This window comes from Macaca nemestrina, chromosome 18 (genome assembly GCF_043159975.1).
Source record: "Macaca nemestrina isolate mMacNem1 chromosome 18, mMacNem.hap1, whole genome shotgun sequence".
Lineage (NCBI taxonomy): Eukaryota > Metazoa > Chordata > Mammalia > Primates > Cercopithecidae > Macaca > Macaca nemestrina.
In genome coordinates, this window is record NC_092142.1 from 77,575,641 (window position 1) to 77,581,890 (window position 6,250).

General features: G+C 41.2%; 1 protein-coding gene across 8 annotated transcripts in view; it reads left to right on the plus strand.

Annotated features, from left to right (window-relative positions):
* LOC105491228 (WW domain containing oxidoreductase) overlaps positions 1-6,250 on the plus strand; it is a 1,122,875-nt gene that overhangs the window by 535,423 nt on the left and 581,202 nt on the right. The window lies entirely within an intron of this gene.

Genomic DNA, 6,250 nt, shown 5'->3' on the forward strand with positions numbered 1-6,250 from the left:
TTCCTAAGCTACTAAAACTTTTCTGGAGAACATCACCAATCATGCTGAGGGATCATCTAACAACTCAGCTTTATGAGGACAGCTGCAGTTCTGCCTTTAGGCTGGGGTCACCGGGGTCGCTGCCCCAGCCCCACTCTTTAGCCTCAATTCCTCTATGGCTCCCCTGACTGAGCTCCTTACTAAAGGAGAGGACTCCCTGAAGCCTCCCCATCCAAGGCCACCATGTTCCATTTGAGGGTAACTGGAACCTGAAATTCCCCCCCAAACAATCAACCTACTACTAGGATGCCATATGCTTTCCTATGTGCTGTTGTTTAATTTCAGTTGGTACATGTTTTATTTTTTGAAACAGACTTTATTTGTTAGAACAGTTTTAGATTTAAAGAAAAATCAAGATTCTAGTACCAAGTTCCCATGTATGTAACATCTAGTTTAATCCTGTTATTTTAATATCTTATGTTATTAGGTACATTTATTAAGATTAAATTATTGATACTGATATATTAGGTTGGTGCAAAAGCAATTGCAGTTTTTGCCATGAAAAGTAATACTTAATAATAATACTAGGTTGGTGCAAAAGTAATTGTGGTTTTTGCCATTAAAGGTAATGTGGTTTTACTTTTGCATTTTTTGCCATTACTTAAAAGTAATTACTTAAAAGTAATGGCAAAAACTGCAATTTCTTTTATACCAGCCTAATACTGTTATTAACTAAAGTCCATCGTTTATACATACTGCTTTAGGTTTTTAAAAATTTTTTTTACCTAATGACTTTTTTGTGTTCAGGACCCCATCCAGGATACCACTTTTTTTTTTTTTTTTTTTTTTTTTTTTTTTTTTTTTTTTTTGAGATGGAGTTTGGCTCTTTTGCCCAGGATGGAATGCAGTGGTACAATCTTGGCTCACTGTAACCTCCACCTCGCAGGTTCAAGTGATTCTCCTGCCTCAGCCTCCCGAGCTGCCAGGACCCCAGGCATGCACCACCACGCTCAGCTAATTTTTGCACGATACCACACTTTATGTAATTGTCAGATCTCCTTAGCCTCTTCTTGGCTGTGACAGTTTCTCAGAATTGTCTTTGTGATGACCTTGACAGCTTTGAGGAGTGCTTGTCGGGTATTCTGTAGGATGCCCCTGTGTTGGGATTTGTAGGATGTTTTTCTCACGAGTATACTGGAGTTAATGAATTTCAGGGAGGAAGACCCCAGAGGTCAGTTGTCATCACATCATATCAAGCAGTCCACCTTCATCATGACTCTTCACTGTTGATGGGGACTTTGATTCACCGGGTCAAGGTAGTGTTCATCAGATTTCTCCACTGCACACTTATTCTTTCCCTCTACTTTCCACACTCCTCTCTTTGGAGGAATGTTGCTCTCCCCAGCTCACACTTGTGGAGTGGGGGTTTAATCTTCTCACTCTTCGAGGGTAGAGTATCTAAATAAACTACTTGGAATTCTGCATGGAATATTTGTCTCTTCTCCCCCATTTATTTATTTAATCATTTATTTATATCAAGATAGACTCAGGGACTTTTATGTTTTATGTTATAATCCTATACTACTTTATTTTGCTGCTTACATTTTTCCAGAGGGAACAATTTGGCCTTCAAAAGTTGCTGCTATTGGCTCCTGTGTTCTTGTGAGGTACACCCATCACGGTGTGGTGTGATTTTTGGTTTTGTTTTCACTCCTTTTTTGCTTTTTGTGCCTCCTCTTCCCTCCTCCCCACCCCTCATACATACACAAAGGGCCACATGCTACTATTATTTCTGGAATCTCAGCCATATTCTTCTTCTTTTTTTTTTTTTTTAATAAAAATCACGGTAGAGCAGTAGGCAGTGTGGGTGAGTTTTCCCACTTTACATTTTACTTAGCATAATTTAGGCCCCTTTCAGGCCCCTTTTCCTCCAGAGCCCCAGGTATGTTTGCTACCATACCTCCCCAGGGGATAGCCCTCCAAACCTGCTTGGCCACATAGCCAGGTCTTTAAGTCCCAAAGGGAGGCCATCACAAACTACTCAGCACAGAGAAGACCCAAATCCTAATCTTGGCTCAACCCCAGACTCGGATAATTCATTTTTACCTATGTCCTCTCTACACCATGGTTTCTTCACTTTATGACAAGGGGTTTGCCATGGCTGGTCTCCAAGGCCCCTTCCAACCTTGACATTCTATGATTCTGTAAGTCTTTGAATAATGGCCCACGATGCCAACAAGAAGTAACCAATGAGACTTTGGGTGTTCTGTTGGAAATCTTGGTAAAATCACAGAGAGAAGGAGATGAAAAAGAAGAAAGAGGAAAAACTGGACTTATAAATAGGAAGACAAAGAATGAATGTGAACTGGGGAGAGAAGAGTCATTGACAGGGACAAGAAATAAATAACTTTGATGCTAATACTGGGAAAATTCTGGAACAACATGGAGGTACCTCTGTTAACTCCATTTCATTTTGGAAAAGTCTACGAGACAAAAGGTGCAAAGCAGAGTATGCAGTGATTTCAGGTGTGTTGGACTCTGACAAGATGATGCCAACTTGGACAACGTCAGTCAACATCAAATGTCTGGATCAAGAGAGGCAAGAATCCCATGGATTTGGCATTGGCCAGAACTTGTCTGGAATCTTGTTTTCTGCCTTGAGTGTCACCTGTTGAGAGCTCTGTTGACAAACTGGCATTTATCCTTGGGAGAGTAGCCTCAGGACCAGGGGTGAAGAGGAGTTCAGTAAACTGTGTTTAACCCAAAGAAAGACACACGACGTGTCAGATTTTGTAAGGATTTTCAAGGGGCAGTAGATGGTGGCCCTACAGTGCAATGAACCTTCACACCAAGGATCTGCTTCCTTTGTTGGAGATGTAAAAGCAAAGGCTGGATGCTTGGAATTATCATGGCTGCTGCCTAAGCAATGCTACCTTGAGTAGAAGGTTTGGCCAACTATGGACTAAGGCCTCTCCCTCATGTCACATTGAATGGTGCTAATGTTTCCTGAAGTTTCCCTTTCTTTTCAGTTCAGTGTTTTCAGAATCTCAGCCTTCCAGCAGAATCCCCTTTGTTTGCGCTAAATATACATTCCCAAGCCCTGTGTGGCCATTCTGATATACTAGGTCTGGGGTTAGGGAGTTGTGAGTGCCGAGAATCAGTCTTTCTGTCAAGCTCCCGAGGTGATCTGATACATACATGGAGCTGAGAAGTACCCTCCTAACAGGATTGCCAGCTTCTTAAGGATAAGAACCATATTTTCTTCCTTTTTTTGTATGCCTCCCCATATAAGGATAATTACACAGAATAAGCACTGAGATGCCTGTTGATGGATTTATTCCAGCAAATTTTTTTTTAGCTCTCTTTGTCTGGAACTTTGCAAAATAAACACCATGGTCACCCTAGGCTTTGTGAGTGGTGTGCTAGAATGGAATTTCACTGTTTTAAATTCGGGTTTAATTTCTTGCTTTCAAATGAATTATGAAAGGAAGAGGAGAGACCTTTGGAAAAGTCTGAATGTTGATGTCGACGACTAGCCAGGCGCTTCCCTTCCAGCTGGTTTTGTGAGGGATTAAGAGGCCACTGTTGTGAATCTCCCATTAGTGATGGTCCCAGGCCCCCTCCTCATTGTGCATTTATCTTACAAGGGGCATATTTAGGAGATGTTTCCGTTCTATTTTATCTGCAGAATTACTTTCCATTCTCAAGTCTTTTATATAAGTATTCCCTTGAACCCGTTCCAAAAAGTGGATTTTTAACCCAATAGACCATAACTGCAGTGTTTTATCGTGCATACATATTTCAAAATGTGAATGTAAGTAGATTTAGCAAAGTTAAAATAAAATTAAAACTTTTCAGAGGGCACCGCTGCTCGCTTTCCCATGTTGAACTTTTCCCTTTGGGGTTCTTGTGCCATTTAAAACACTCTAAAAATGGGAAGACTTTTCTCTTGGGTATTTTTTTTTTCCTCCACAAGGGATGGGGTTCAGAAGATATTGGTGAGGTTAGGAGCCTTTGTCTCCCAGGAGCATACTTGATAGCAATGTAGGATGAATTGCAAATCTGTGAGTTAGTGCCATATATAGCAGTGTTGTTGGTAAGATTTCTCACTGGCATCTCTGCTTCCCCTGTTGACTCTCTTGAAATCCCTTCCTCAGGCAGAAGCTGGAGTCATTTCTCTAAAATAGAAATCTGATCTTGTCACCACCCTACTTGCCACTCCCTGCTTAATCCCTTCCATGGCTCACCATATCTCTTAGGATAAAATAACAAGATCCTTTCCAGGGCCTGCAAGACCCCTGCCAACCTCTGCAGCTTACTTTGTACCACTTTCCCCAAGAACCTGTTACCCACCCTGCTCCTTGCCACAGGGCCTTTGCACTGGCTGTTGTCTTTTGCTAGAGTAGTCTTCCTATCCTGCTTTAGCTAGTCAACTCTTTCTCATCATTTAGGGTTCAAATGGATCATCACTTTCTCTGGGGTGCAGGGGTCTTTTATGTAAGTATTCCTTTGAACTCATTCCAAAAAAGTGGATTTTTAGAAATAGGAAAAAAAATTAGAAAGTTAACTGAGTTCCAGTTTTTAGATAATTATCAAAGAAGTAGATTTTTAGAAATAGAGAATTAACTTAGATTACAGAAAATTATCCAGACTCAGTTAATTTTCCCTTTTCCAGCACCTATATTGGTCCTCCCCACTTCTCTTCCCTGGCTTCTATTTTCTCCTTAGCACTTACTATGTCTCACTCATGTAGACTTGAAGCTCCACATGGGCAGGGATTTTAGTCTATTTCATTGAGAATCTGCCACCAGTCACTGGCCCATAGAGAGTCATCAAAAATAATTGTTGAATGAGTGAATGATGTTGGCATGAAGATTGTGTATTCCTCACCTGACTGTAAGTTTCATGAGGCCAGGCACCAGGGTCCTATTTTGCTCACTGTTGCTGTGTGGGAAGGAGTTAGTACAGCAGCCTGTTGCAAGCTTGGCTCTTGGCTGCATCTGGGAACTTGGATTTTAGGAGGGCTGTTGCCATTCCCAGATCAGATAACGATGGCTCACTGTGTCTAGACTGCTTGTACCAAAAATAGGGCTCATGTGGAATACCTGCTTTCCTTTGTGGAGGCTGGAATTTTGGTACATGCTCCAGAGAGGGTGCCTACATGACCAGCTTCCAATAAAAACTGTGGACACTGAGTCCCTAATACGTTTCCCTGGTAGACAATACTTCATACATCTTTTCATAGCTCATTTCTAGGGGAGTAATTAAATTCCTCCTGTGTGACTTCACTGGAAGAGGCCAGATGGAATCTTGTACCGGGTTTTCTCCAGACTTCGCCTCATTCCCCATTTCCCTGTGCTCATTTTGCCTTGCATCATTTTGCTGTGATAAATCTCAGCCATGAGTGTGACTATATGCTGAGTCCTGTGAGTCCTCTTTGTAAACCACCAAACCTGAGCTGGAGTTTCAGTGCCTGACACAGTTGTATTCCTAAGACATAGTTGGGACCAGACCTCAAGAAAATAGCCAACAAATACTGACTGAAAGAATGAAAGAGGCCATATGCAGTCAGCCCTTCCTCTCTCTGGGTTCTACATCCGTGGATTTAACTAATGACAGATTAAAAACATTCAAACAAATACACGGAGGGTGGTATCTGTACTGAACACATACAAACTGCTTTTTTTGTCTTTATTCCTTAAACAATCCAACATAACCACTGTTTATATCATGTTTATATTGTACTAGGTATTATAAGTAATCTAGAGATGATTTAAAGTATACGGGAGGATTGCATACATTATATGCAAATACTATACAATTTTATGTCAGGGACTTGAGCATTTGTGGATTTTGGTGTTTGGTGGGGGGTGGGGGTTCCTTGAACCAGTCCCCATTGGATACTGAGGGACAACTATACAGATCACATTTAGTAGTGGACGCAGGTCAGTTGTGCCATCTCATCCACCCCTTCCTCACCCAAGATTCTTCATGGCTTGTGTCAAGGCCTCACCACATCAGAATATTTCTGCCCATGGTTGCTGAGGCAGAGCTGGACAGGTCCAGCATCCACTCCCCAGAAGAGAACTCTAATTGATGCTCATCAAGATATTCCCACTATGGCAAACTGTGGAAAAATTAGGACAGATGTATGACTTGTTTCATATAAAGCTAAATCAGTTTTATTTATGTGATTGTCCTTTATTCTGAGATTATGTTCAACAGATATTCTCAGTGTTAAAATATTCTTTTATTATTTTTTATTTTTCAG